Source organism: Nycticebus coucang, chromosome 7, assembly GCF_027406575.1.
Source record: "Nycticebus coucang isolate mNycCou1 chromosome 7, mNycCou1.pri, whole genome shotgun sequence".
NCBI lineage: Eukaryota > Metazoa > Chordata > Mammalia > Primates > Lorisidae > Nycticebus > Nycticebus coucang.
The window spans coordinates 49016356-49024304 of NC_069786.1; the positions used below are offsets into that span (position 1 = coordinate 49016356).

Consider the following 7949-nt stretch of genomic DNA (forward strand, 5'->3'; position numbering starts at 1 on the left):
TGAATGAATAAATAAATGTAATCAGATAAAAGTAGAAAGCTTCATCTGTGCAATTTTATTTTGATCTGCTGATTGAGAAATGTGTTAATTCACAAATTTTAAAAATACATGCATAGAAAATCACTTCTCTTTCACTATCCATTTGGTATTACCAGTCTGTAAAAAGTACAGAAATAATTGTTTCACATGTACATAACTAATAATTTCAAACCAAAGAAAATGCTCTCTCTTTCTGGTAATGTACATTGATAGATAAGAAAATATAAATCTTTAGACTAGTAAAATATCCATAGTTATGCTTTGCTATATTTATTAGAAGTCTGACAAGAAAAACCACAAATCATCCCATAAGATGCAAAAATATATTATTTATTCTTTAAATATAACAAAATAGAAAGAGATAATGATTTTCTAATATTAAAATCCTCTTATAAGGACCTCTATGTCCCATATATATCAATCAGAGGGATAAAGAGGCTTATATTTCTTAACCCCAAATCATCATCAGACCTAATGGTGAGTAATCAGAATAAAATGTTGTGAAAAATATCAGGGTGCCCATTCTCCTCATTTTTAAAAAACATTATTTTTGAATTATTATTAAGGAATGAGATGGGAAGATTAGATGGTGGAGAGAAAGTAATTTTTTTATGTTTTTTGCTTTATTCCTTTATATGTTGTTTATATTTTTGTCACAAGTTTAGTATTTTTTAAAAATGAAAATGCTATCGTTATGAACAAAGATATCTATAATATATATGGCTTACACTTACATGGCTTAGCATATATTTTAAAAAGAATTAGAATCTGAACCATTTCTCAGTAACTCTGCTAAAATTCTGTTACTCTGGACTATTGAGAGCAGATTATGGATTTGGGACTCAGAGCCAGGTAGAAAGAGAAATAGGATAGGTTAGATATGATAGGATGAGAGGCATATACAAGTTTTGGTCAATACTGTCTTAGAATTTGGAACCAGATGAAATAAATTATTAACATTCAGGAGCCAAGATAGTCTGCCAGCTTTGAACAAAGAAAGTGCATAATAAGCACTTCCTACATTCCAGGCACAATTTATTTTGACTGATATTAATTCTATAACTTTTCTTAAAAGGTAGGACTAGTCATCCTCATTTTACATATTAGAGAAATAGGATACAGAGAAATTAAACACTATTATCTGTGATTAAACAGCTATGAACTGGCAAGGCTGGGACTTGAACCCACGTGAGTCTGACAGGAAAGGCAATACTCTGAACTCCTGAAGCACACTGCTGTCATCTTTCCTATGTGGAGATCGCCTCAGTATTTTGAATGCTACTTTCAAACTCAAGGTTTTCCAAGTAATTTACAGGGAGTTTTTAAGAAGTCCTTAGAACTTAGTGTCTATAGGTATTTTTCAAACTCTGGGCCCAGAACCCTGTAATAGTTTCATGGTATCAATTTGGTGGATTGTGATCAGCATATGTATTTTTCTTTTCTTTGTTTTTCCTTCCTTCATTCAGACCCAAAGTATATAAACTGCTGTTGATGGAAAATATTGCCATCATTGTAATGTATTTTTAATGTAATAATTATGTAGGGTGGCAATAAATAGAAAATAGAGTTCATTAAACATAGTGATGGCAAATATTATATTATTTCCAGATGCACACACACACACATACATACACACACACTTGTGCTATGTGAATTACAATGTAAAAAAAATGTTATTTACATTGAAAGACCTGAAAGCCACTAATCTATGGAGCCTCTTGACTTTAGATTAAGCACTATTTTGTTCCCTAATTCTTATTTCATATACATAGGGCATGTCCCCAATAAAATACTTAATAACTGTAAGCTTAAAGATAAAATGGTACACATCTTTGCACCTAATACGATACTTGGCAGATAACAGGTTCTCAGCAGATAATTGCAAGTTTAGTTGAAGAGTCTAGGGTAGCACGGGGGAGCAGCAAGCAGCTGACTGAATCAGAGCCTGAGCTCTCCTAGGTCTGATCTCTAAAATTGCTATGCCAAGGCAAGGAGACCAGACTGACAACAAATAATACTACAAAAGGGACCAGAAAGAAGCACTGATTATGTAAACATTGCTCATTTTTCTCTAAAGTATTATATAATCAATGTAGAAAAGATGCATTACAAAGAAAAGAGGGAAGGGGGAAATACTCATAATATTAAAACTAAAGGACAGTCACTGTCATCATTTATAACATTTACAGCCTGACTATGAACATTTGCTACATTTTCATCCTGCCTTCTCCTGTAATATTGCTCTGGTAGTACACTACACTTGTGCTTTGCCGTATGATACATTCTCTTCAAATTCATAGTTTTATTGATTCTAAAGCAGCCCACTATATCTCTGTATCACAGCTTACTTAAGCATCCTCTTACTGTCAAAAATGTTAGATTGTTTCTAATTTGGACTATTATAAATAATGGCTTAATGAACAGCTTTATGCTAAGCTTTTCCTGACTTTTCATTTCCTTAGGTTTTCGGAAATGAAATCAATGGATCAAACACAATCAATTTCAAAGCCTCTTTATGTATATTGCCTGGTCTCAGATCATTCATTGTAATTGCCGCTAAATGGTAAGGCCCTGTGTTGTAGGAAACCCTGTTTAAAGGGCTGTTGTACTTTTCCTATGAATTGATTATTGGTGGTTTTGTGCATTTCCTCTTAGTCAGAATTTTAACTGGAAAGGAGGTTTGGGCACCCATGTTTGGATTGTATGTGACTTCCCAGATTTAGAGTGCTGATTCAAATGGAAAGACTACTGTGCAAGCAATAATAATAGATTATCTTTGGTTCTTGGTTCTATTTAGTAAGGAATGTTGCTTTTCTATATTTGTTAACACTGCCCACCATGTGCGTGGATGGGATGGAAGATTAATAAGGAAAGCTTATACCAAACCTATTTTTAAATGTTTTCTAGTTTATTATAATGAAATAGAATCCTATTTTCATGCTATTCCTATAACAATTTTTTTATCAGGCAGAAATAATATCTTTGTTGTCTAGAAATGAAATTTCTATAATGGTCAAGCTACGACAAAATTTCAGATATAGAAAAAGGTATTTTTGGCGATAAATTAGTCATTTTCTGTAGCCAACCATTTTATCACAGTTACCAAATCTGCCAACATCTATTGATCTGCCATTACGGTAATTAGGAAACACATATTTCACTAAGTTATATTAAGTCCACTCAATTCTGTTTATTTTTCTTCGTGTTCCATTAAAAATCAAATTAAGCCTCTATAAAAAATAAGAAATATTAGCTGGGTGTGGTAGAATACATCTGTAGTCCCAGATACTCAGAAGACTAAAGAGGGAGCATCACTTGATCCCAGGAGTTCGAGGCTGTAGTGAGCTATAATCACACCACTGTACTCCCTGGGAGAAACAGAGAAACACCATACCTCACACACACACACACAAAATAATAAATTAAATTTAAAGAATATCCAGAAGAGTTGAAAAGTTAACCTATTCTATCTCTTTTCCTTTTCTGTATTTCAGAGCATTTTTCATGGCCCTTGCCCATTGGGATCTCAGGTTCAGCCAAAGGCAGTGCTATGGATGAAATGTTTGTGAACCTCCAGATGTATATGTTAAAGCTCTAGCCTCTAATGTAGTTGTATTTATCTCCCAGGAAACAATTCAGTTAAAGGAGGTCATAAATGTGGGACCCTGATTTGATAAGATTAATATCCTTATGAGAAGACACCATGCTCAAGTGAGATTCTCTCTCTCTCTCTGTCACTCTCTTTGTCTTTCTGTCTCTCTCAACTCTCCTGCACATGCACCAAGGCAAGGCCATGTTAGAATGTATGGAAAAGGTGGCTGTCTGTAAGCCAGGAGAGAACCCTCACCATAAACTGAATCAGCAAGAAACTTGATCTTGTACTTTCAGTCTTTAGAGATGGGAGAAAAAGACATTTTGTTTTATAAACCACCCAGTTTGCAGGGGCAGCCCAAGCCCACTACAGAAAGTCACTGGAAGGCTGAAGGAGAAGAGGAGTCTGCTTGTTTCTGCTCCTTTCCTTCTGCTTTCTGTGGTGTCTCCATGAGGCCTTCTCCGCACCACTCTAGCCTCCCCAAAGAAGTCATCCACTCCAAGGTCCTAGTTCTGACCCAGACATTTCACGAGGGCTCTGGCTCCCATTGGATAGATAGCACTACTGTCCTTTCTCACTGGGGCAGACTGCCTGCCTCCCTGTCATTGCCTGTCTCCAACTGGGCTACTCTCCTCAGTTTCTTAACATTGCATCCTTTGTCGCCTTAGTCAGTTTTGAGCTTCTGTAACAGAAATACCTGAGACTGGGTAATTTATAAGCAAAGAAATTTATTTTCTCATAGTTCTAGAGACTAGAAAGTCTGAGATCAAGGTGCTAGGAGGTTCAATTGTTTGGTGAAGGCTGCTCTCTGCTTCCAAGATGGTGAATTGTTCTTGTATCCTCTGGAAGGGAGAAATGTGTCCTCACATGGCAGAAGGCAAAAGGGCCAGCAGGCCAAATGCTGCATGAAGCCTCTTCCACAAGGGCCTTTATCCCATTTAGGAGGAGAGGAATCCTTATGACATAATCACCTCTTAAAAGCCACACCTCTTAATATCACCATATTGGCATGAAGTTTCAACACCAGAATTCTAGAGGGGAGATATTCAGACCATTACATCTGTGAAATAATTTTCTATATTAAATCTTTACAGTTAAAAGACCTGGAGTGAGGCTTCAGATTTCTTGAACAGAGTGTAACTGCTATGGAGGCATTTTACTTAACAAGGCTTAATCTTTTAGAGTTATAATGAGTCATTTCATGTAACTCCCCTGACTTGATTAGTAATGTTAAATCTATTCTAACATTATTTTCTACTAAAGTCTTCCTATATGTTTCTCATAGGTCATAATATGTTGAAAGTACAAAACTGCCAGTTAAAAGTTTCTTCCAGCATAGTACAAATTGGTACCCCTACTTTTTATTCTCACTCATGCTCTCCCTTTTTTACTTCTCCCTTCTTACTCAAAAACTTGTTTTTTTTGTTATTATCTGTCAGTTTGACCAAAAAAAAAAAAAATGATTGAAGTGGAATAATCCATGATCAAATTTAACACTCAGAGACTCAGAGAAACCATGAACTTAGACACTGATTTTGCCAGTGATTGCTTCAATAAAGTCTTTAATAGTTCTTTAAATGGTGTGATAGATGATGAGCTCTGATTCTCACAGATAATTCAGTCCTGTGTCCCTAGATTTAATTTTTTCTTTGGTCCATACTTTAAATTGTAGCCATAAAATTCTCTGGATGGAATTTGATTGCACACGCCTATTATATTTTGATGAACACAGATCAGCTCAGTCTTCCAAAGCATTTTCTGATGGAGGGAAGCTGACCTTGTCATGCAGTGTCATGGTTATCAGGCCATTGAAATGTCTCTCGTATGTAATAGCAGCCAGTTGTATGTGACTAGAAGTAACTTTAATGGGACTGTGTTTGGAAATGTGTCCAATTATGTTCTTTATTTTGATTTCTTTCCTTAGGAGTTTGAGTTTTCTATAGTATATTTGAAGTGGGGGCTGTAAGAAAATGTGATACATTTTAATTAAGGTATATTCAATATTTCATGGGGAAGATTTTCTATAGAATTTGAACCAGAAACACAATGTTCTGTGCACAATTCATTATCATATCTTCATGTCTATCAAATACCTAGGGAAATATCATGTATTTTCTTCACAGTTGCTGTGAATTTTCAGCCTCCTTCAACCAAAAAAGTACTGTATAGTTAAGTAAATATTAATATACCAACATCATAGTTGAAACTATATAAAATAATTTAATTTTTAACCTCAGGAAATATATTTTGATTTAAAAATATTTTGATTTAGAATTAATTAGTAAAGTCTGTGCTACATACATACATTTTCATCTAGACAAATAGGACTCTTTTCTCACCCCATACTGGAATTAGGAACAGCTTGGTCTTAGTAACCTCTTCCAATCTATGAGTAATACTATATATTGTGAGAAATACCTATTTGACTAATTCTTTTAGAAGTTGTAAATGTAAAGAATTCCTCCCTTGTAAAACTTGGGAAGAAGTGTCAAATTATAAATGTCTTCGTTATGATTACCTAATAATTGTACTATCAAATAATTCTTACTGCTCTCCCCAAAGTTTGTGATGCTAGGCTGCAGACTGACTCCCAAATTGTGTTCAACTGCTTTTGCCAGTTTTTAGCAAGAAAATCTGCCCAAGTGTTATGCAGTATAGAAAGAGAAAGTGATAGGTAAATGCCAAATCCAGATAACATATTCTGATGTGCTCCACCACAACTAACATTTCATTAAGTGTGCTGTATGTTTTTGTTCTAAGCTAAAACTAAGATTGAGAGAAAATTTCATTTTCAATTCATAAATTTACTATGAAAGAAATGGGAAATAATGTCCTCAGGCAGTATCAGAATGACTGCCACTTTCTCTTCTCACTGCAATTAGAGTTCTAGCCCCAGGCGAGGACAAGGCAGGTGAGACACAGGTGACTCTTTGATTGACAGGCCCATGAAGTAGATGGATGGGGGATTCCTGGGGCTTAGTGGAGGAGTCCTGTACCTTCAGGGCTTGTTTTGTAATAAATTCTGGCTTTCTGACTAAAGAAAAATATAGATTCTCCTTCGGGTAGGTTGAAATCAGGCTTTGCGTTGGCCAACACCTGAGAAACAATCTCCCAAACAGCCTGCACGTCTTGTATGGCTTCTGTAACTGACATTGGTTCAGTCTTTGGTTGACATATTTCCATGAAAATTTTATAATTTAGGGTTTGCTGTTTTAGCGCTTGATGCTCTTTTTGCCTGCTTAGAGAGTTTCCCTCCAACTGATGCTGTGGCCCAAAAAACAAAACATATGGCATAAGAATATGCACATTTTCCTGAAATTGATATGTAGTTTTCTGACCAAATCACAAATTACAGAATTCAAAGTGTGATCTTTCCATTATTTAAAAATTAAGGAAATAAGCACCATGTTAAGGTGGGAATAGTTATCCTTTAAACCGTAATAGAACCATCTTCTAAACTTTAGTCTTCTTTTTAACTCATTCAAAATCCTACTTTAAGTAATTCCTAGATCAAGCCAGTAACCTCTGAGACAGTCCATTTTCACAGTCAGCTGCAGAATAAACTTGGCAGCTGAGACCTGTTCCTTGAGTTTCAGGCAGTTATATCTAATTACTTACTGGAAAGCTCTACTTGGATGCTCTGCGGATAACTGAAACTTAACCTGAAAAAAAACTGAAGCTATCATTTCCCCTATGAAAACCAGTTTCTACTTCGGCATTCCTTAGTTTGATGAATGTCTTTCCACGTTATCCATTTGTCTAAGAAAGAAAGAATGCTGGGAACTTTCCTAGACACTATTCTCCTATTCACTATTTGTGTTCAATTTCATAAACACTGCATCACTTCATCTCCATTGCCACTGATTTAGTTCAGATCTTCAACTTGTTGTGATTGAAAAATATGTTAAGAAGATGAATATGTGTGCGTGTAGGCATGCACTCATTAATGTACACATACCAACATCATTTATAATGTCAAATATTAGAGGATTAGTTACATAGATCATGCATACATAATATCCCATATAATAGAATAACATGAAGATATTAAAATAGTGATATGTATATATTTACATGTTAAGTTCTGCAGAAAGAAGTATACAATCTGATTCAATTTGTAATTTAAAATGCATATACATGTATATTTAAGTGAACTGGATTTTCTTGTGAGGGAAAATATAACCCAAAAGTGATGAAGTGGTCATACTGGGGAGAAGAATGAAGGGTGTATGAGGAAAAAATATTTTCAATTTCTTTTTTTTTTTTTTTGTAGAGACAGAGTCTCACTTTATGGCCCTTGGTAGAGTGCCATGGCCTC

At 35.0% G+C, this 7949-nt stretch overlaps 1 pseudogene; it reads right to left on the minus strand.

Annotated features, from left to right (window-relative positions):
* Window positions 1–1497: 1497 nt before the first annotated feature.
* On the minus strand, window positions 1498–1555 carry LOC128591048 (uncharacterized; annotated as a pseudogene).
* Window positions 1556–7949: the final 6394 nt, after the last annotated feature.